The sequence below is a fragment of the Stegodyphus dumicola genome, chromosome 4 (genome assembly GCF_044657685.1).
Source record: "Stegodyphus dumicola isolate Sdum_Otavi_A_Nest chromosome 4, ASM4465768v1".
NCBI lineage: Eukaryota > Metazoa > Arthropoda > Arachnida > Araneae > Eresidae > Stegodyphus > Stegodyphus dumicola.
This window is the reverse complement of record NC_140771.1, coordinates 136,793,289-136,818,111: the sequence shown is the minus strand read 5'-3', so window position 1 is coordinate 136,818,111 and position 24,823 is coordinate 136,793,289. Positions and strand designations below refer to the sequence as shown.

General features: G+C 31.6%; 1 protein-coding gene across 2 annotated transcripts in view; it reads right to left on the bottom strand.

Moving 5' to 3' along the window:
- LOC118201539 (poly(A) RNA polymerase GLD2-like) overlaps positions 1-13,025 on the bottom strand; it is an 85,123-nt gene extending 72,098 nt beyond the window's left edge. The window contains exon 1 of one of the 2 annotated variants that reach the window (XM_035373653.2): positions 12,874-13,025. The gene's annotated coding sequence lies outside the window, so the exon portion shown is untranslated. The remainder of the gene's footprint in view (positions 1-12,873) is intronic. The other variant, XM_085815527.1, reaches the window with a different exon arrangement.
- Between the last annotated feature and the right edge of the window lie 11,798 nt (positions 13,026-24,823).

The following is a 24,823-nucleotide window of genomic DNA, read 5'->3' as shown; positions in this document are numbered from 1 at the left end:
CACCAGTAAAAAGTGGTGATATTTAGTAAGTTTAGATATGGTCTCACGTCATATAATTTATCAGTATTGTCAATTTGACTATTGTTAAATGCAAATTCTGCTTTATATTCCTGTACTGCAAACGTGATATCGATTCTCGTACAACAGGAAGAGAAATGTCCTTATCAAAAGAACAATACATTTTTTCTTGAGATAAAGAATGATATCCTGTAAGCAATAATATTCCAATAAATCTTCTCATACAAACTTCAGATGCAATTAATTGTGGTTTTTTTTTTTTTTTTTTTTTTTTCTCAGGGTATATATTTGTGTGTTCAACGAGAAAAGAGAAATGTCTAAACCAGAAAGGAAATCGAAAATCTGTGCACTAGTTTACCTTGTATTTTGTCTTTTATAGTTTCTCTTCTATCTCTTTCTTCATGTTCTTCCTGAGACATAACTAACAGTTCCTTTTTTATCCACTTCAAGCTTTCAGTCTTCTGTTTTTTAAACTTTTTAGTATGACTACAATGGCTTTTAGAAGGCTGAAACTTACTTCTTACGTGAATTTCAACTTCCCCAGCAGTGATACATTTGCGGAATATCTTTCCTCTTCATCACAAGCTTCTGCAATTTTGGGGGGAACAACAACAATATCAGTTTCATTCTGGTCATTATTAACATTATCATCATCCGTTTCTTCATCAAAAAATCTTTGAAGGGATTCTTCTAATGTAAGATACCTCGATCTAGGCATTTTTAAAGCAGCCAAAACATGAACCAGAACATCGAAAGGAATGAGTGAAAAAGGAGATTGATTTACTCGTTTCCTGCTGACGTTGCATCAGCGTAACACCAGTTTTCCCTTCCCTCCCAACACAAATATAAACATCTGACTGATGTAATGTTCTGATAAATACTAACCTTGACTAAAAATAGATCAGTCATAAAGACGGCGATTCTTTGGTTAAATATTTTCAGCAAAAATACCCGGTCAAAAATTTTGCTTAAATTCTGCTTAAAGTATGATATTAATTATTATAAACAAAATGATTGTTGAAGGCAAATATTTTTTTACAAAAATAATCTTCATAATATTCCCTACACAAAATCATCTGGTGGTATAAAATATCTTAGGTAGTTATATTTATATTTATATACGCATTTATTTTGACCGTTGCGTCAACGCAACACCAGCGGCTAAAGGGTTAAGTCTCACTACATGCAAAGAATAAGTTTCACATAAATTTTTATATTTTTGTGTTTTACCTTGTGACCACGGTAGAGGTTTAACACGCTGAGCCCAGCGCCAAATTTGCTGTCCTTTCCGTTCAGCCGGCAGCAATATTGTGATCAAGCGGTGCAATATTGCTGACTTAAATTATTCATAAATTATACAAAAAGGAAGGAGACGCACATAAAGTTCGAAAGTATTGTTCGAAATGTTATGATGTCAATTCAAAACTATTTGGATGCAAGATAGCCAAAAACGTTACCAAAATAGTTGTTTCGTATTGTAATATGTGTAAAACCAAGCCACATTTTGTTTAGAATGTTTCAATAAAGTTCATTTAAACTACATTTCATCACATTTCATTGAGACTATACTTATTTTTTAACTTTAATACTGTCGGTCCTGAGGACCGACGTCAGCCAAACGAAAATTCCAGTGCCGGTTCCCAGGGGCTGACGCCGGGCTTAGCGTGTTAACGAAAGGCAATAACTTTTTAATATAGAGAGATAATTTTTAAGAGAATGCATTTAGTTATAATTAAATTAGTTATTACATAATTTCAGTGAGTATGGATTTACATGGCCACTATTAAATTAATTTTTTAATATTTGTTGAAAAACCCTATTAATATCAAAATCTCATAAAATTTCACAGTTTAAAATACATGCAATTTATGACATTGATTTTTAAACAATATTAGGATAATTAACATTAAAAGCTACAAAACATAAAACTCAAAATAATTATGCATCTTTTTAATTTGAAGGCCTACCCAGACATTTTGGCTAATTTATATCAATTTCCTTCTCCTTAAGCATGTTTTCTAACCATTAGAAGTTTGTCTCAATATGCAAAATAATGTTCTCATTAGTTTCTGTGTGTTTTATCTCCTAACTGCCAAACTCTCTACAATATACTACCTATGAGGGTTTACTCGATCTGGTAAAAGTTAAACAGTCTGACCCCCCCCCCCCGACAGACGTATATAGGCCTGTTCTTATGCTAACAAAATCAATTACAGTTTGTGGTGATATAATTAAACAAGAAGAATCAAATTCAAACTAAAAATATGGACTAGTGGTCAAAGACTAAACAATTTAATTCCAATTTAATCTAGTTCAGTAACTCTATTGTCATAATAAACACAAATGTCAGCAGCAGTGATGGAAAGACTAGTAATTACAAATTATCAGAGCTGACAGAACTAATGCAGGGAGCAAGTGGAGGTCAGAAACACACTCGTCTTACACTCCAAAAACTGTTTAAGTCATTTGCATTCTGATGAGGAAACAGAAATGGGAAATTATAGTAAAGGCTGAAACTGTAAATAACTGGGTAATTTACATAATAAAACTGTAGATATCTTTGAAGAATAATTTTCTTTCTCTTTACATATTTAGTTTAGTTTTTCAACACGTTTCCTTTTCACTTTAAAATTTTGGGATTTAATTAGACTTCCGTTATTCTAAAAAACTAAATGTATGGAAAAAGCTGCTAATTTTATTTCTTTAGTAATACGAATATTCAGAAGAAATATGAAATACATATGATAAAGTCTGGTCACAGAGCTGGTGTGGCATAATTTTTAGAATTTAGGGATAGACTGAGCAACAAAATTTAGAAATGGCACAACTTTTAGAATTTAGAAGAGGCACTGGAAGCATAATTTAGAAAGGCACCAAGCAGCAGAACTTAGGATCCACAGAGACTGCGTCAGGTGACAAAATGCCTAGCACCAGCTCTGTGTATGATGCACTAAGACATGTTAGATGAATCTTTTGAATTGTCAGTTTTCAATTTCTTTATTAATAAAGAATTCCTTTCTATAATGCGTGTCCATATGATAAGATTAGAAGTACTTTTGATATTTTCCATGCTTGTATCTAGTGAAAAGTAGAGAAAATAAAGGGAAGATAAAAATGTTAAGACAGCAATTCTAGAATCAGAAGTAAAATATTCAACTATTATATTTTCATTGTTCTTCCAGATGTTCTCCGAAATGTAAGAAACTGCGTGTTACTAAAATGGAGACATTTTTCATTTTATCACATTTTTCTGGAATCTTTTAGAATTGTGGGTCTATAAATTTACCTTAAAATCTTTGCATAAATTTGCAAGATTAATAATGTGGCTCCGTAGCCGAATACAGTCAAAAGTCATTAATTCGGACACCCATAATCTGGACCTCAAAGCTACAAACTTTCTGCGCATGTGTCGCTTTGACGCATGCACATAGGCGTTTATGCGTGCGCGCAAGACCTTTACAGCTGCAAATATGCGTGTGCGCATGTGCGTTTAATGTATAACGGACGGTATAAGCTAAGCTAAAATTATCTAATTATCTATTTCAGTTAATGTTGCAGATTGTGTTGTTCCTTAATCTTCGAATTGGATCTGGCTTATAATTTTTTGCAGACTGTTAGAGCAATTTTATAAAAGTAAGCTTGAACTTTCGATTACGTCAAATAGAATTTCCGATATATATTTACTAATATGTAAAGGATCTACAAAGCGAAAGTATGTTTCGAAGTCTATTAAACAGAAAGTGGAATTGCTGCAAAAAATGGATAAAGGCATATCCTTTGATTATCTAATCATTCCAAAATATGTTTATCAATTTCACGCTGCTCTGCGGGGGGAGGGAAACGACGCGGTACGCAATGAATTGAAAGTTGATCTGTCAGCACTATCTTTATCTTCAGAGCAGATGTTTTTATTTTATTTGGCTTATAATTCCTTACTAAATGTAGTATTTCATCTCGATGTACTCCGTCTTTGATATGTTTTAAATCAAGTTCCTCGTCATTATAATTCGCTTCCGATAGTGAAGAAAGTGACGCAGAGGTTATTGAAAACGAAAAAATTTCGATTGACAAATTAGTCTGTATTCTCGACACAGCAATTATAGGACTTGAACAGTGGAACTTTGTAACTAAACAAGAAATTATGTCTGTTTAATAGAATTAAAGAGAAAGTATTATCACATGAAAGGAAGCAACTTATACAACTTACATTGAAAGAAATGTTTAATAAAGTAAACAAATAAATATTAAGCTTTTTCTTTTTGTAAATTTTGATACCCTTTAGATCATAATTGTTCTTTATTTCATAAATTACAGTTTCATATTTTTAATTTTATAATTTCTGCATGCCATCTTACCAGATTTAAAGTGATGATCTATAATCCGGAAAAATCAATAACCCAGAATCGCCGAAGTCTTGACGAGTCCGGATTAACGACTTTTGACTGTATCTGCTCGGCATACATCTGAAATCGAAACATTCACCTATTTTATTTTATATCCCTGACGCTGACTTGGTGAATCATCATTTATTATATTTTGCTTTTATCAACATATGTTTATTAATACATGAGAGCTTCAGTAATAACTCACGCAGTGATGTTTAAACTTTATTTTTATATTAGTACAGTCAAAGGTCTTTAATCCGGACTCACCGAAACTTCGGCGATTCCGGATTATCGGTTTTTCCGAATTACGGATCATCAATTTAAATCTGGTAAAATGGCATGCCGAAATTATAAAATTAAAAATATGAAACCGTAATTTATGAAATAAAGAGCAATTATGATTTTTGTAAATTTTGAAAGGGTATCAAAATTTACAAAAAAAAAAAAAAGCTTAATATTTATTTGTTTACTTTATTAAACATTTCTTTCAACATGCGCATGCATAAAGCATACATTACGCATAGTCGAAATTACAAAATTGCAACCAGAAAACTATTCGATGTGTATTCCTGATATTTATAATGGTGAGGAATTTGATTTAAATCATATCAAAAACGGAGTACATCGAGATGAAATAACATAAATAAATAAATAAGCCGAATAAAATAAAAAATCTGCTCTGAAGATAAGGATAGTGCTGACAGATCAACTTTCAGTTCATTGCGAGCCGCGACGTCCCCCCCTGCAGAGCAGCGTGAAATTGATAAACAGATTTCAGAATGGTTAGAGAAACAAAGGATATGCCTTTATCCATTTTTTTGCAGCAATTCCACTTTTTGTTTGATGGACATCGAAACATGCTTTCGCTTTGTAGATCCTTTGGTAGCTCCAGAATCGGAAATTCTTTTTGACATAATCGAAAGTTTAGGCTTACTTTTATAAAATTGCTCTAACAGTCTGCAAAAAAATAATAAGCTGGATCCAATTAGAAGATTAATGAACAATGCAATCTGCAATTAACTGAAATAGATAATTAGATAATTTTAGCTTAGCTTATACCTTCCGTTATATATTAAACGCGCATGCGCATTATGCACATGCGTCAACGCATTATGCCTTCAAGCATGCCCAGAAAGATTGTAGCTTTGAGGTCTGGATTATGGACGTCCGACTTAAAGACTTTTGACTGTAATTGAATAACAAGAGTATGGCAACCTTTTATGCTAACATTACGCTTGGCGATGATTATAGATTTTTAAATGCTCTAAGAAATGTTGACGAGGAAAAATTCAACAAAAATTTCTTTTCATATGCTAAAAATAGATTTTGTTAATGAAACTCATAGGCCAAAAGATTATATTTAGAGCTATTTTAATTCAGAAAAATTGATATATTATTCACCATAAACCCAGAAGTGCCGGCAGAATATTTCGGTATCATACGGCAGAATTCAGAGAAGCCAAATTTTTTTTAAATTGGGGAAGCACCGAGCAGCAAAATTAAGGGATGAGAAGTTTTTTATAATACAGTACAAAGTCTGAAATCCGAACTGTTCAGGACTTCAGCGATTCCGGATTTGGGATTTTTTTGGATAACAGATCATCAATTTAAATCTGATAAGATGACATGCAGAAATTATATAATTAAAAATATGAACAATGAAATAAAGAACAATTATGATATAAAGGGTATCAAAATTAAAAAAAAAAACTTACTATTTGTTTACTTTATTAACCATTTCTTCCAATGTAATTTGTTTAATGTCCTTTTTCTTGTGTCATATACAAAGGACTTTCCAATGCCATACTTCTCCCATAATTTTGAGACGGATATGCCTTTATCCATTTTTTGCAGCAATTCCACTTTTTGTTTAATGGACATCGAAACATGGTTTCGCTTTGTAGATCCCTTGGCAACACCAGAATTGGAAGCTCTTTTCGACATAATCGAAAGTTAAAGTTTAGTTTTTACAAAATTGCTGTAATAACAACAGTCTGCAAAAAATAATAAGCTGGATCAAATTAGAAGATCAGGGAGCAGCGCAGTCTGCTACATTAATTGAAATGCCTTAGAATCAGTAAAGATAACTTGAGTGTAGCTTAATAGCATACGCTACACATTATTGGCTGTGCATCACAAGATTGGCGACGAAAGCAAAGTTGTTTTCTTAATTTTGTCTTGCTCCTATTGCGTACCGAATTAAGCCTGAATTGTATTACTTTAGTTATATACTATAACTACATTTATTTCTTGCACATGCTTCAAACTAATCCGAGTCCTGAATAAATAAACTCCCACATATACTTAGGCTTTATCTACGGCCGAAAAATTCCAAAAATTTCATCTTCCCTAAATTCTGCCACCGCTTAAGGTGAATAACATATCAGTTATTCTTAATTAAAATAGCACTATATGTAATCTTTTGGACTATGAGTTCAATAACAAAATCTAGTTTTAGCATATGAAAAGAAATTTTTGTTGAATTTTTTTTCGTCAACATTTCTTAGAGCATTTAAAAATCTATAATTATCGCCAAGTGTAATGTTAGCATAAAAGGTTGCCAAACTCTTGCTATTCAATTACTAACATAAAAAAGTTTAGACATCACAGCATGAGTTATTACTGCAACTGTCTTGTATTGATATACATGTGGTGATGAAAGCAAAGTATAATAAATAATGACTAGCCAGGTCGGTGTCAGGGATATAAAATAGGCGAATGTTTCGGTTTGAGATGTATGCCAAGTTGACACTCAGCTACGGAGCCAAATTATTAATCTCGCAAATTTATGGTTGCATGATTGTTTTTCCATAATGAGGTATTTTATTTAGTGCCTAAGTGAAATTAAGAACCAGAATTTTTAAATGAAAATTTTCACATGTTTAATTATGGAAGGAAAATTCAAATGAGCATGCATAAAGCATACCCCAAAAAAGTTCGTGGCTTTGAGCTCTGGATTTTAGATCATTCCAGACAATGGATGTCCGAATTTTAGATCATTTTGGACAATGGACGTCTGGATTTCGGACTTTGTACTGCGCAAACTTTTCGTAATCGGAAAACATGCACAACTTTGAGCATTTAAAGGAGTAACGATTTTCCCCGTTATATATCATGCAAATAAAAAAGCATGGATAACACAAGTGTTAATGAATGATTGGTTTGAAAATCATTTTATACCCGAGGATCGGCAACATTTGAATTCGGTTGGTTTAGCTGACAACTCAAAAATAGTCCTGATTGTAGACAACTGTTCTGCTCATACTTCACTTAAAGTTTTAGTGAAGGATAATGTATCCATAGTATTCTTCCCTCCAAATTGTATGCCTGTGATTCAGCCTATGAATATCGGAATAATGTGCGCGCTGAAATGCAAATATAAAGTAGAATTTGTAAAATCCATATTAAATTTCTTGAACAGTGGCAAGAATATTCAAGAATTTTTAAAAAATTTTAGCATAAAATCTGCTGTGTGGAGCATAGCAAGATCGTGGAAGGATGTGTCTCCAGATACATTAAAAAATGCTTTGCATAATTTATGGCCAGCTACCACATTTCATGGTGAGGACGACGAAGATGATAGCCGCGAATTTGAAGGTTTTCGAATAGCGAAAACTAAAGGTGAAATTTTCCAGTTAATGGATTTTGTAAAGAGATGCGGAGAAGCGGTAATAAATGAAAATGATATAACAGAAGTTTTCCAGTGTAATGATAATGCCCCAATCATCAATCAACGGATGGCGAAATTTGTAGTACGTTTCTAGATCCAGAAAATACCGCTACGGATAGTGACAGAGAGGTTATTGAAAATGAAAGAATTTCGATTGACAAGTTAGTCGGTATTCTTGACACAGCAATTACAGTGGATTGAACAATGGGATTTTGTAACTGAACAAGAAATAATGTCTATTTATAGAATTAAAGAGAAATTATTAGCATGAAAAAATAAAGCAACTTAAACATTTTAAATTGAAAGAAATGTTTAATAATGTAAACAAATAAATATTAAGCTTTTTTGGTAAAATTTGATACCTGACAGATCATAATTGCTCTTTATTTCATAAATTACGGTTTTATATTTTTAATTGTATAATTTCTGCATGCCATCTTACCAGATTTAAATTGATGATCTATAATCTGGAAAAATCCCAAATTCGGAATCCCCGAAGTCCCGACGAGTGCAGACTTTGGACTTTGTACAGTATATGCAACCAATTTTCTTCTCCCTTCCATTGTGCCGGAGCGGAAAAAAAGACACCTCGTTCCTACCTTTTTACATTGTGCATGAGTGAGAAAAAAAGTCACATCGTTTCTACTTCCGAATAATTTTAGCAAAGTGTTTAAACGACATCTGATGTTTTATTACTTTCAACAAATGTACCAATGTTTTCAACCAATGTTTCAAAACGTGCCAATAAATAAATTCACGTATAGCTTCAGAAACTTTAAATAAAAAATTGTAATATTTTGCAGGTAAGCTTAGAAATACGTCTGTCTACTTTAAGATGATGGTAAAATTTTATAGATTATAATTCAATTTTTTTTGACAGATTAATAAAAAAATTTTAAACATACAAATTTTTTAAATAAATCATAAAAAATAGGCTATTTTTATTTGGAATAAACCTGAATTTCGAAATGTGAGAGGAAGAACCAAATAAGTTTAATAAAAAAGAAAGTAATTAAGACACAATAACACGCCGAATAAATACTAATTCAGAAGTCAAACAACAAAAATCAGCGTTATATTTACAAAATTTTCACAGGACTAGTTTCGATGGTTTTACCGAACCACCATCTTCAGCTGCAAAACCGCAAATGCAGCTTGCAGTTTTGCAGCTGAAGATGGTGGTTCAGTAAAACCATCGAAACTAGTCCTGTGAAAATTTTGTAAATATAACGCTGATTTTTGTTGTTTGACTTCTAAATTAGTAAAAAAAGAAAGATTAATAAATATATGCCAAACTCAATTAACATTGAGGCTAAAATTTTTAGAGCTAATCTTTTAAAAACTACTCATGCAATTTTTACAAAATTTGGTAGTTTCAGTCGTAGAAACGAAATATGGAAGAAAATTTGTATGTTATTTCAGAAAAAGTCAGATTTTGTGTCAAAATACCTATATTAGAACAATGCTATATGTAAATCTAATACATATCCTAAGTCGCACCTTCAAGACATGAAAAACGCATGTTGAATTTCGTCAGTTGGCCCAATAAAACAGGAGATATAGAAATGTCCCGTCTCTCTCCCCCCCTTTTTTCTTTTTTTCCCCCGCAGTGTACATAGGAAAACAATGAAAACACAATTAGACAGTTTGCCAAAATTAAAATTACAAGCATTCAACAGTATTATCTACTCCACTGGTAAGTTTGATGTCTCTTACCTTCTAACAGATATTAATATTAGTAAAGACATTAATTATGTACCTGTAAAGAAACAAGATACCTTTTATCACTTTTTTAACAGATTAATAACTAATTTATTAGATTTTACAGCTCTATTATAAACTTCACATAACTCAAAGTAAATTTTACTGGTTTTATGTAAAGTATAATAATCTTTTCTTTAACATTCATCAAGCATAATAATAAAATTTTGTAAGAATACGGAATTTGAAAAATAAAAGTAATGCCTTTGGGAAAAAATTTACAAGAAATTTCCTCAGCTAAAGACAAAAGCAAATAGTTACTCAAATAAGTGATCAATTTTACCAGATCCCTCAAAAAATGAAATCTTTAAATCTGAATGATCTCTAGATCAAGTTTATTAAAATGAATTGCATAGTCGATAAAATTACCAATTCTACAGACCAGCAGCATCTAAACAGAATCAAACTTTGATTTTACAATGATGCACTTGTTCTCCTTTTTTTCTATATAAAATAAAACTGAGCTGTTTATTATTAACATTGTCCTAAACTTAAATGGGAGAAAGGAATGATTATATTCAGAAAAAGACAACCAACTTCAAGGCCACTAAAAAATATTACTCCCTTAAATCAGTCTTCAACCATACCTTCAATATAACACAGGGTTGCCACTCAAACAGGAAAATGAAATTCCCCGACTTTTCCAGGTTTTCCAGGTGTGTTTTAAGAAAATTCCAGTCTATCCACGTAATGCACATTGACTGTGGCACAATTACATATGACTTATATATATATTACATATGACTTAAAACTCCTCAAAGCATTACTATTATAACTATATATTACTATTATAAGCATTACTATTATAACTATATTTTTAATTTAGACTGGGCAGATTCTAATCTCAATCTTCAGTGTAGAATCTGCCCAATCTGAATTAAAAAATGTTTTTTTCAGACATTTTGCAGCTAAACAAAAGAAAAATCTATTTAATGATATTTTTAAATAAATTCAGATATTTTATATTTATTTAGTAGCATGCATAAGCAAAAAATATGTGCATTGAATTTCGTGATGGTATGTCATCATACTGCTAGAATTAATTTCAGGATTATGCAGAGAAAATTTCCTGAAATTTGAAAGTATTATTTACTAATAAATAAATTTAGAGAGAAGCAACATTAAATGACATAGAGAACATTAAAAAATGATAATTATTTAAAAATTGAATTTGAATAATCAATGATATTTTGGCGAATATTATATACATATTAAATGGTTAGCCTCGGTAACTGATTAGTATATTTTTATTTTATTGCAAAATGACAAATAAGGTATTTATTTTAAAAAAATGGGTGGCTAAAAAGATTTTGTGGTTAAATTTTAGTATACGCTACAGCCTTGGCACGATTTTGAAAATTATCGCCAACACCAAAATGACCCATTTACTGCTCATCATAATATCCCCAAATCCCGTGTATACAGTACACGGAGGCTATTCTAACCTCCATGGTACCCTATATTGAGATTAAACCGATTTTATTTTATACGAGAATACGTATTTTCCTTAGTTCAACATGCACTGCATACACGCATGGGAGTCTCTCGATACTTGAGGTTACTGGAAACTTGCTTTGTCTTTCTCTCAAGACAATGTGATTGGAGCTGCGAAAATTGGCTCTATGCCAGCTGGCCGAATGATGCTCACGCAATACATAATTCGCCAAGAAAGTGATCGCTTCCAACATCGGTGCAAAACTCACTTTTTTTGGTGGGAATAGCCATATGAAATTCCCTGACTTTACAAGATTTAGACTAAAATCATTAATTCCCTGACCTTTCCCTGAATTTTTTGGTCAATTGTCGAATTCCTCGACTTTTTCCAGTTTTCCTGGTAGCATGGCAACTCTGATAACACTTTTTTTATATATATACATAACTTAAAATTTAAAGCATTTTCAAAGGGTAAAGTGCAGAATCGCTCACTTATTTGTTTGCCACTTTTTACAAGAGTAAGAAGAATTGGATTTTTTTCAATTTTCTTTTGACTTTTTAAGTTAAAATAGGTCGTTGTGTAGATGGATAAAGTCAAGTGAATGCGCAATTCTGGGATTTTTTTTTAAGTGTAAATAGGTGGATGTATATATGGATACCGAGTATGTGCAAATCTTAAAAACGTGCCTAGCAGTGGATGATTCTGCACTTTCCCCTTTTCAAATTTTAACAATAAAAAGAAATTATCTGCAACAAGTAAACAAAACTGCTGATGGAAATGCAATGTTGCAGAGTCTACATAAACTCAAATGATTATCTACACTTCTTTAAGATATGTTATAATGTGAAATTTAAAAGAAAATTTATGAACACATTTGCAGAATCTTAAAATATAATTAAAAAATTCGCATATTGCAATTATAATGAAAAATTGGCCATACTTATATACATATTTATAAATTATAATCCAGAAACAAATTAGTCTAATAAAAACTCCAAGAAAATCATAATTAAAGACGAGATGAAAATAAATATCTGAACACTTCATTTCTCTTTTCCTTCGCGAGTAGGGATATAACTGAAGTTCTTTCCATGCATATATTTCTTTTCATTAAATATTTAAATGGGGAACGCAATATGACTATCTTTGCATCGTAGCTCCAAAGTAAATGTAATATTGAAATCAATCCACTCCCTCGGAAATAAAAAAGGATTCAACATTCTATATAGCTGAGTAAAATAAATATATACATTACATCATTTCCATTACAGATACACATCATTAAAATTTCTAACGGTTAAGTTTCCATAACAGAAAAGCAGTATAACTTCTGTGAGTGCGCTCTCTTTTTTTTTTTTTTTTTTTTTCCAAACATTTAAAGAGCCTAGGAGACCGTGCAAATTATACGTAGCTATGTGAATACACAATAATAGACCGGCAAATTTTCCCACAAAGGCACATGAACATGACATATGTGCATTTTAAACGATTCAAGCGGATGTTTTTATAAAGTTGCACTGACTTAAACTATTGCACTGAAAGGGTCACTTATGAACAGTTTACTAGTAAATATCCCAAACAACTCACAATAAAAAAAAACCTACCTGAAATAGTATAAATATTAAAAGTACTAACATAACTTTAGTCACACCTTTCGCAGTTGGTACAGCTGATGTACGAATTAACTGTAAACTGCGACTGAGAATGTATCTGTCTGTCTGTCTTGTTTGCTATTAAAGGTTGGAAAATATAAATATATTGCAAAAGATACTTAAAATCTATTACAGAATTCAAACCTTCATTTTTGTAATGCTGCAAAATATTAGTTTATTTCTATAGAATATTAAACATGACTGCTCAACTGCTACCTCATTCAACAAACTGAATGTTTATCCAATTTAAATCAAATTTCATTTATGATTAAATTATAATGCTCTGATATGATTCAGTTTTTAGCAGAATCAAAAGTTCCTTTGGTTTTAATTCGGGCGGTGAACAGAAAATAGGATTATATCTGTCAGCGTTGTGAGGTTTTACCTTTTCCCCCACACGCCTTGATTGCTCCTCCTAGCGCATGAGCGATAAGAATGCTCTACGAGACTGTCAAAAACAACTTTTTTCTTTTGTGTTTACAAATTCGCATACACACCTTTTCATCACTGAGATTAATATTATTGAAAAGCTAAGTATAAATTTTGATATATTAAAATAATTTATTCTTACAAATTGGTGTTTAGCAATTACATAGATGGTATTCGCCTTTCTCATACCACCACGTACCACACACAAGCCATCATTGAAAGATGGCACAAATCGCTGGAACTACTCTGATATGCGCCCTCAAGTCGCCAAATATTTTTGGCGAGAAACTTCACGTTGCCATATTACTATCTAAATTTTTTGTCTACATTTTGAACTTTTAGCCTAAAATGTCTCCAAAAACGCGGTTTTCGCACATGCAAAAACTACGTTTTGAACAAACAATTTAGCTAAAAATCCGAAACAAAAACAAAAAGTTTAGATAGCAAAAACGTAAAGTTTCTAACCAAAAATATTTGACAAGAATCCATGTACACAGCGACATGTTTTAACTTAAAAAAACATCTACGAATTGCACAATGTAGGCAACGAACGAATCTACAAACTACGCACACCTCGCTTTAATAAAATAACATAACAACAATAAATTTAAAATAATACCATGTACACAGCGTTCTGTTTCAACTTTAAAAAATACCTACGAATTGTACAGTCTAGACACTAAACAACAAAATAAACTAAAATAAATTTCAAACAATTTAAAAAAACAACAATAACGACAGAAATTCATACTAAAGAACCAATGAACATAACATTCTACAAAATAAGAAAAAGGATAAAATAAACTGCACTTACTATGAATTAATGCGTTTTCGAATAGCAGAAATATAAATTTCATACTGCCTTTACAATCCTCCACATAATCACTATCGTATTTACATGACAGCCAGACACACTATCCAGAAAATTTATACTATGGTTCACAAATAAATAAAATCACAAATCCCTACTTATATCACGCAGTGCCATTAAAAATAATCTCCCAGACCCTCTTTCCACACTTCCAAATACCCACAACCCCTCAAAAGGATAGCCACAATCATATTTCCTTTTGCCGAACTTCAATTCAACAACTACCATTTTATCTTTCCCTTCCATCTTCTCAGACACAGAGGCGAACCAACGAGCTCCAGCGAAAGATTTTTCAACGTCAACAGGGTTGCCATAGAACACGCAATCGCGCCAAAAACCAGCGCAGAACACATACTGCCACATTTGGTGAAATTAGGGCGTATATTAGAGTTGTACCAAATCGCTTAAACAGTCCATAATGTGTCATACATCTGAACACTGGCTATTGCATTACCTTCAGTTCTTTTAGAACTTCGGACAGCTTTTAAGGAGGAATTTGACTGTTCTCCAGCTGAATTGGTGTATGATCAAACTTTACGTCTTCCAGGACAATTCTCCTCCAGACAGCAACAATCCGAAGATTGACTTCCTACAAAAATTAAATTACCATACAGAAAACCTTCGCCTGACTGCCCCACATAGCACACTTGGTTGCTATGAGGTTGCAGTGACATCCCAATGTTGCATTTTCTTCACATTACATTTTTGTCCACGGTATAAAGCCGTGTTTCCACTGCTGCTTATGCGTTTCTCACAAGCGTCTAGCCCCTCAGATGCTAGTTTCCTCCTGATCCCTGATCATTTGCGCAGATTCACGCGCAGCGTGTTTATGTCAGGGAGCTCGGCATGCAGAAAGGAGTCAGCTGGCACCGACGCCATGCCGTTAAGTTACGAAAGTGCTGCGCATTACTCAGTGCAAATTAATTTCTTTTATTAGTTTTTCTACAGTATTTTTCTTTTTAAGTCGGATACATATTTACATGTTTGATATTGATTTTTGGTTGTTTTTCATTTTCTATCAAATAATATATTATTTTGATTTGTGTTTTCCCTTTTGTACCGCTTTGTTTAGTTGTTTAATTATAAATCTGTATATAAAAGGAATTCCTGATATTTATTCATTCATTCATCTATACATAATCGCCCAAAGCTATTACAGATGCAGATATCAAAAGCTAGGAGCTCATTTCTTGTCTACTGAAGGCTTGTTGACAAATGTCTGCCTATTCGTTCAACATAAGCAAATTTAGCCCTTTATTATCTCATAAAAAAATGCAGTGCCGTACTGGAAAAGTCTGCTGCTACATAGAATACATCCTCTAAATTCTGCTGATTTAAAAAAAAATAGCATACTTTATCATGTTGTAAATAAATATTTGCCGAATATCACTTTCGTTTTTATAGCGTTTTTTCGATTAGTATCAATATTGAAAAATAGAGGGCGCCACAATTTCATTTCTGCGGATACTCAAATTTTCATTTTGGGGTAATATTTAATTTTTCTGCTTTAAAATGGTTAATATTTTTATCTTAGGAAACGAAGTAACATTTACAGATTCACAATAACACGTTTCATTCATCAAAACTTTATTTCTACAGCACAAAATGTGCACGTACATAGATTATATTGAAATACTTTGCAAACCTAAAAGTTTCGGTAACGTCATTGCATCTTTCGCCAAGTAGGAAATTTGGCGAATTTTTTTCTCGCCTATGTTGTAGATCGTCTGCAGAGTTGAACAGGTTTCGAATGTATATAACCCCCTGCAAAAGCAATTTAGGAGGAGAAAACGTTGAAAGCTTTCTTTAGCCAATCAAGATAACAAAACGTTGAACGCTTTCAATAGCCATCTGCAGAGTCTGGAAACCATAACGAGTTAGTGCATTCAACGAAAAATTTCTCAAGAGCAATTTTTGGCTCTCCGCTAAATATAATTCAAATGATTAATTATTTGACTAATACTAGTAATAAATATTCAGCTAAGGATTATGTGAGAACGTGGAAAGATCATTCGATATTTTTTCAGAGAGCGTTAGAGATATCTCTAAAACTGCCTCAGTTACCAATTTTGAACCATTATACGTAAAATCTTGAATGCTGAACTGATATTTACAGGGAGTACCTTATAGAACTTAATCATAGAAAAAGAATGCGTTCAAATTATACTCATATATTTTTTAATAATCTCATTATATATTAGGTTAGCACTTTATTGAATACATTGAAATTAAGTCTAACTAAAACGGATTTAAAATAGTTTTCAAATATTAGGTATAGTGTGTTATTTTATATAAAGATTCGTTAAACTAAATTTTGCCACTTCAATATTTCATTATTTTTTCTTGCATCACGTAGTATAAGTTATTTCATCGCTGGAAGGATGGCATAATTGGAAATTAAGGAACATCTCGAGAGATAAATCGTTAAATTCGGCGAATATTTCGCAGCGGAGAATTTTCACTTACACTTTCTTTCAAAGAATCAGTTAGATAAAGCATTAAGTTATATTTATTTTCAAACAATCAAGCTTTGCCAGTGTTAATAGAATCGTTACAAGAGGCTGTTAGTATAATGTAATACGTTATAACGCCGCCCCATATATTTTTTTTATTTGGTATCTGTTATCATCATTGGTTTGGTTATTTATTTCATTCTTATATAAAATTTTCTGGTATATGCTAAATTATTGTAAATTACTTTACTCGAAGAAGATTGCGAATGCACAGAAATTAAAGATTTGCCCACGCCGAAAATAAAAAAAATATTAAATATATATTGGTATTTATGCATATGCTTGCAAAAAGCATGTATCTGCCTTTAACAAAATAGGTAAATATTCATTAAATTATTCAAAAATGTATTTGGAAATGAAGGATTTATTCATCCATAAACTTCTGTAAAAGTTACTGTGAAGAAATCTAGTTATTAGATATATCTAAATTTATAATGATTATAAATATTATCTAAATATATAATAACTTAACATTTAATTGTAAACATAAATTTAAATTCTGTTGACAAATTCGTTTATAAAACTATTTAAGCAAGAATTGTTCATACTGGAAAGCAATCTGTTAAAAGGTATTGTAAAGCAAATTCTATAAGATAAGTACTTAAGAAAGCGGTAAAAAAGAGTTTTTAGAATATGTATTGTTGAAATAAAGGGTAAAAAAATATCGTAAATATTAAAAGAATTATTTCCTTAGATTCTATAATAAATAACTCAATTAGAAGTTTTAAATAATATTTAGAAAAATAATCCTTTTTTTATTCCCTTTCAGAAATATTTATAGAAAGCCAAGTACATGGAAATCAGCACCAATATTTAATATATTTCACTATTAAAAATAAAAGGTGCTCTAATTTGAAATGGACAGAACAGAGCATTAATTATAAAATGACTCAGAATTTCGATTTAATGATGCCTCAGGAGCTAAAAAATCTTCTCACATTTGAGAAAGTATTTTAGGAAGAAGCTCTGTAAATAGAAAAGAAATAAAGCGTAATTTTAATATTAATAATACAATAAACTTTGATCTTAATTTTTATAATCTTTAACCGAATAAAATCGAATTTTTTCCCTATTATAATTAATGAAAACTTATGAAAATATTTCATGCAAATTAAACTGTTCTGGAAAAAGTATAGCATTTAATTTCGTTCAAAATGAAATGTTGCTTAAAAATGCATTCGTTTCACATACTTAGTACTCTGAAATATTATAGAAAAAGAATTGTATATTTTGTTGCCTACAAAGGGATCGCCACTGCTTCAAAGCAGTGAAAGGGGAAAACCGGTTAGGACCCTCTCCGAAAGAACGTCTATGTCTATACATATTCTTTGCCTCTCCTCTTACTTTCTACCTCCATGGAGGTACCCTAAGGGGATGAAGGGGCAGTTAAGATCATGGAGGTAGAAAGGGAGGAGGGGCCAACCCGCGCTAAAAGTGAAGCACTGCTTTGAAGCTTGGGTCACCAGATGGAGTGTTCTTTGTTTACATCCAGAAGCTCACTTGACAAGATTCTGATAGTATTTCGACACACGACAGTTCCATAGAAATCGAAAAAGGGACACTTTCACATGAAAGAAACATTCATAGTGTGATGGATAATAGCAATTTGTATAGTTTAGTGACATTTATGCAAAAATCACATCTTGGTTATTTTTCGATAACTAACAACAGCGATTTTGATTATGAATTTGCTTTATAAAATTATAAGCTGTTGCACTACAAAAATATAGATTTTAAGAAAAATGTTATGATTAAAGAATGAAAAATACCTTACGATACATTTAAAATTGTATACGTCTTTCGATACCCTTGATAGAGTATTCGCTACTTTTATTTTATTTTCCAAACATCAAAATGTTTTAAATAAAACAAATTTTTTTCACATCCATATATTATTGTAACATGTACCTTTTAAAATTTTTTAGAAGAGAGGCTTTACTGCTGCTCATTTTAAACCCATCGTTTTAATTTTATATATCTGAAAAGTAATCACTTTGGGCTTACACATTTTATAAATATAAAATTATGCATGTTAAAATATTTGTAATTAGGCACATAGGTCAGATTAAGTTTTTGTTAAATAGAGTAACGCATGCAAGGGCTATCTGCCTAAAGAGAGAGATGCCATCGTGGAGGAATTTTGAAGAAAAACTGACCTTTGAGTGGGTATTAAAAATAATACTTATAATTTTCATTCAAATGATATTCATATATATTTTTTATGTAAAACTTTCGGGTGTATGCTAAATTAGTGTAAATTACTTTACACGAAAAATATAGTGAATGCACAGAAATTAAAGATTTGCACATGCCGGAAATGAAAAATAAGAAATATGTATGGGTATTTATGCATGTGCTTGCAAAAAGCATGTATCTGCCTTTGACAAAATACTTAAATATTCATTAAATTATTTATAAATGTATTTGAAATGAAGAATTTATTCACTTATAAACAACTGTGAAAGTACTGTGAAGAAATCTAATTATTAAATGTATCTAATTTATAATGATTATAAATGTTATCTAAATATATAATAAACTTAATATTGAATTGTAAACATTGTAAATTGAATTGTAAATAATAAGTATTTCGCTAATTCCTAATAATTCTCTAATTTAAAATGAACCGAATAGAGCATTAATTATAAATTGACTTACATTTTTCGATTTAAAAGATGCCCCAGAAGCCAAAAAATCATGTCATATTTAAGAAAGTATTTTAGGAAGAAGCTCTATAAATAGAAAAGAAATAATGCATAATTTTAATATTAATAATACAATAAACTTTGATCTTAATTTTTGTACCTTAACCGAATAAAATCGAATTACCTTAATTTTTTTTCTAATGTAATTAACAAAAACTTGTGAAAATATTTCATTCAAATTAAACCATTCTGAGAAAACTGTCCTGTGAAAATTATAGCATTTAATTCCGTTCAGAACGAAATGTTGTTTAAAAATATGTTGTTTTCACATACTTAGGACTCTGAAGTGTTGTAGAAAAAGAAAATATATACATTTATATGTATATTTTCGAAGTAATTACAAAATATTTACATCCGAACGCGTCAAATCCCATAGAACTCAATGGTAAATGACCCAATGTTTTGGTCACCACGTAGGGATCGCCAGTGCTTCAGAGCAGGGTACGGGAGAAACTTGTTTAGGGCGACTCCATCTTACTTCCTACCTCCATGGTTAAAATAAAAATAGAAATTGTAGAGAAATATTCCGTTTTCAATTTATAATGCACCAATCAGAAGCTACTTTATAAACTGAAATTAGTCCATAGAATATACAGCGATCTCATTTCTTTACATTTTCGTCATCAGATTTTGCATCCTGATTTTTGTTTTATTGTTAGCCTTTATATTTTAGATATTGTATTATTATTACTTCGCTGTTGATCTCTAATTCCAAAATCGGTAGGCGTAAAGGTGAAAATAAAAGTAATTGTCGGAGAGTTCATCCACTGTATTCATTAGCTTCAAAAGCTCAACGACTACGGCGTCTAAAAGAAAGAATAGTGTCTCAATCACATATCAATACAGATCTTATTGAATAGTATGTATTGATTTTTAACGTTAACAGAGACAATATTGAAACAACATTTTCCAGCATTAGGTCTTTATAGCTGTTCCCCTTTTGTGCCAAAAAATCTTTGTTATTTGAAATTTTGAAAAAGAAATCAGTAAATAATGCATTCATTTGTTTAGTTAAGTGAATTAAATTTCACAGATGTACAGATATAAATAGCCTTTATCATTCGTTTATACGTACATATATCCCTATGATATTGAACCTCGAAATTATAATTTTGGGTAACACAGCTTCAGTTTTTATAACTCGAGGGCTATCTGCCTAAGGGTAGGACTTGCTAAGCCAAACTGGTTCGTATACACGCTACACATGGAAAATCCACGAAAACACCCATGCAGGCAGCCGTTCGCGAGATTCGAACCTCGGACCGAACTACCAGTGTTCAGCGACTTTACCGCTCGGCCGCTGGTGGGTATACTTAACTACTAAATTAAACACATAAAAAGTTAATAATGAAAAGGCACATACACATACACACACAAAGAAAAAATTTAGCCATCTTGTTGGGAAAACTGAATATTAATGTAATGAACTGGGAAAAAACTGAAACGAATTTTATAATGTACGCCAACGCTTAGCGCTGCATCGGGTGTTCTAAACATGTGCTGGTATTCAGCTTTTAAAAACTTTGTGATTTTGGTATTGAACTGTATGCAGTGTAAATGCGAAGAAAACGATGCTTAATAATAAAGCTAAGAGTAAAAAAAAAAAAAAAAAAAAAAAAAAAATTCGGTTAGCAGGAGTGCGAAAGCAGCAGCACGAGAGCGTAAAAAACCCTTCTGGATGGCCGTTAAAATCTAAAACCTTTATTTATTTATTTATTTTTTAGTATCTAAATTTTGGGGGCTGGGCTCAAGAAGAGTTTTTGCATAGGGCCCAAGAGTTCTACGCTACTGATACTAATGTATACTTTTGAGAAGTAATATGAATGAAGGTATTACTTAGAATAATGTGTAAGTAATGAATTGAGCTTCAATTTCAATGGCCTTTATACTGGAAGATGCTAAGCCAAGGTGAAAGTAGCATTTTCATTGGGACCGGAATGAATTAATGTGATAAGGATATGGAAATTTATTTCTTTATTTGAATATGGGAAAGCACGTGACTTTTTGATTAGTGCAGGGTTCTTAAACTTTTTGGGCGGGGGGACTCTCTAATATTTACGAACATTTTGCGGGACCCCATAAGCATTGCGTAAGTCCGACACACGCGTGAGTGAAACTATCAGTTTCTTCACTTTCTTCACTTGTACTGTAATATATTACAGTACAATTAAAGTAATTAATTGTACTGTAATATATTACTGCAGTAAATTAAAGTAAAATAAAAGTTTCTATTATAAAAAAAAAAAAAAAAAAAAATGCTTCGAGACGTTTTCGGTTTTTCTTTGTCTGTATTGCCTTATTTTTATATATTTTCAGGTACATTATTTAAAAGTATTTGGTAATTGTAAAATTATTATAATAAGTTAAAGAAATACCAAAATTGCTAAATTTTTAGCGACCCACAGTTTAAGAAACTCTGGATAAGTGGAAGAAAGAAATCTTTAATCACAGTTTTATAAAGAAAGACTTATGTTCACATTACACATAGAGGGAATCACGAAAAGCCAACCCTTTCGCTGGAATTCGAACTTCAGTTAAACTACCAGTGTTCCATGATTTCACCTACTCGGCCAATCGTGGGTTATGGATTTAAATTTATTAATAGTTTTGAAGATAAGACATCATTAGTACACCCGGGCGAAGATATTCAGGAAAAGAGGTGCACTTTGAAACTAAAGGTAAGTCTTTCTAAATGAGCTTTCTATTAACAGCAACTTACGGCGGGAATTGCACTGCGTGGTAAAACAAGGTGGATGCACTAGATGGTTAGGTTAGGTTAGGTTATTTAATTACGGTAAAGCCTCGAGGGCTATCTGCCTAAGGGGAGGGATGCCTTCGTGGAGGACTTTCTGGATGCACTTAGATGATACTGTTTCGTTTGATAGACTCTGGTATAAAATTTAAAACAATTATTCCTAATATTTGAAATATAGCTTAAAGAGATTAATAGGCTCTTAATTTTAATTTAAAAACACAAAATGTTTTTGAAATATGTTTGAGTTCTTCATGTCATCGAAAAGATTGTGGTGAAAGATAGAAAACGATTTATAAGTAAGTCAAGAATTCTTTTAGAAGCTATTATCTTTAATGAGATCACTTGAGTAAAAATTGAACAATTAACATGGTAAAGCACATAACATAGAAATTAACCCGGAGCAATTAACAAGGAAAGCCTCAATATTGAGAACTGATATTGATGAATATTATTCGAAATACGTGCGTTGTAGTTCGTGATTAGATAACGAACGGGACGATTCGATTCTCGCAGATACTTTTCTTTTCTAAACACCCATGTTTCAGTTCTTTGAATCTCTTCATTATCAAAATAAAACTCCTTCAGCAGATAGGTTTAATTTTTGAAAGGAAAATTAGTCACACGGAGACAAATTTTCAAACGAGGGGAAAGGAATGAGTAAAGGAACTTTTGTTGGGGGCTACCAGGTGGTTGCATACGTTTATTGACTTTTGTAGAGGTCCTGTATAATGCATTCAGAACAAGTTTTCGATTGAACACAGGATTAAAAATCATCTGTGTTTTTAGGTAAAGAGTTACTTTCAAAAGTGCTCCCTTTCGAAATGCCATATCCTTTTCAACCATCATTTTTGTTAGTATTAAAAAAGAATACATTCTAATAATTTCATTGGCGCAGAATATTTTGTATGGTACTTCTAAACGATTATAAAAGAATGAGATATTTGTATAAGGAGATTTCATACTTTATTCTCTTTTGTTGCTAGTTTTCAAGTTAGGTTATACAGATATAGAAAAGCACGCAACAGCTATCTCCCTAGTAGGAGAGATGCCTTTGCGGAGGAGTTTAAGGGAAAGTGGCTCGTATTCACATAACATAAGGGGAAAACCCTGAAAACCAACCCTGCAGCTAACCTATTAGCCTGGGATCGAACTCCCAGTATTCAGCGGTTTAATCTTTCAGCTACTCGTGAGGCTGCTGAGTATAGTATTTGTTATTTATTGTTAAATTAATATATTTTAAGATGCGTATTATGAAAAAATGTTAAAACTTACATCTCATAGTTCTACAAGTTTTTTGCTATCACATGAAAGATTTATTTTAAAATTCATTTTATTTAACAGGATAAAACCTGCATGAATCATTTTGAATTAAAACATAATGACCTCAATAAACTTTGAAATCGTAAAACAATAGCTTACTATTTTTTTGAAGAATGAATTTTCGAGGAAATATATTTAAAGTTCGCTCCCCCCCCCCAGTGACGGGAATAGTCCCTGGCTACGTAATGGTTAGAATGCGGAACTATAATTTTTTTTAGGTAATTCAATGAACTTTATCATGAGGCAAGCATGCAATCAAATTGAAATGCCTTCATAAAGGTGCCGCAGCAAGGGGTAACGTGCACAAATTGAAGCTCAGTGTCTCCTTGAAATTGATTGTCGGCATCCTTATCCAAGTACGATTTTCAGTTTCAGTTACTGATTTATTAAATAAAGAAGGTATTATATAAATCTTCGGAATCTTTATGATCTCATTTATACTTCCAAAAAGTATCATATACGAAACAATATGCCATACCTTTTTTAATACTTTTTTTTTTTTCATCCATAAAAGGCCAGTCCAATTTTGCTAATGTTACCAACCTCGCTTCAAGAGATCCTGGTTGTATTTTTACACATTATAAAAGTATACATCTTTTCTTGGGGAGGAAACCACGAAAAACTCCTATACAGACAGCTCATTCGCCGGAATGTGAAATGGAGTTGATCTAGCTGTTTTCAGCAATATTACCGTGAGCCGCTAATGGATCTTAACAATAAATAGTTTTAATACTGGTAAAAATTTGAAGCTAATGCATGATTTGCAACACTGCTCCTTATATTCTTTATGGTGCATAAGTTGATGTATATTGCATATCAATACCTAATTGGTCAGCGAGTTCCTTATCATAGGTATTATAGCACGTGGTTTAGCAACGTTTCCTATTTTAAAAAGAAGCGAGTTTTAATTTTTCCATTCGAGTAAAAATTGTAAGACCTACTTCCAAGAGCTAATAACGAGCTGAAATGCAGAAATAAGAACTTAAATTTACAATATATTCACACGTCTTGTAATTTATAGACACACATTTTTATTCAGATAATTTGCTTCCATTTTCTTTATATTTTTCTTATAAAGTTAATTAAGGCTTTTAATTATATACGAAAATTCCATCTTCATTTCTTTAATTCATGTGATGTCAGACATAGTAGCGTAGCTAGAGGGGGTTAGTTCGCCACAAACAGCATAATTTTGAGGCGCCAATTTCATATGAAATAATATTTGACGGAGATTAGTTCTGTGAATCTTTCAAGCAAATAAAGAACAATATGATTCTGAACTATTTATGAAATTAATTTAAGAAGAAAA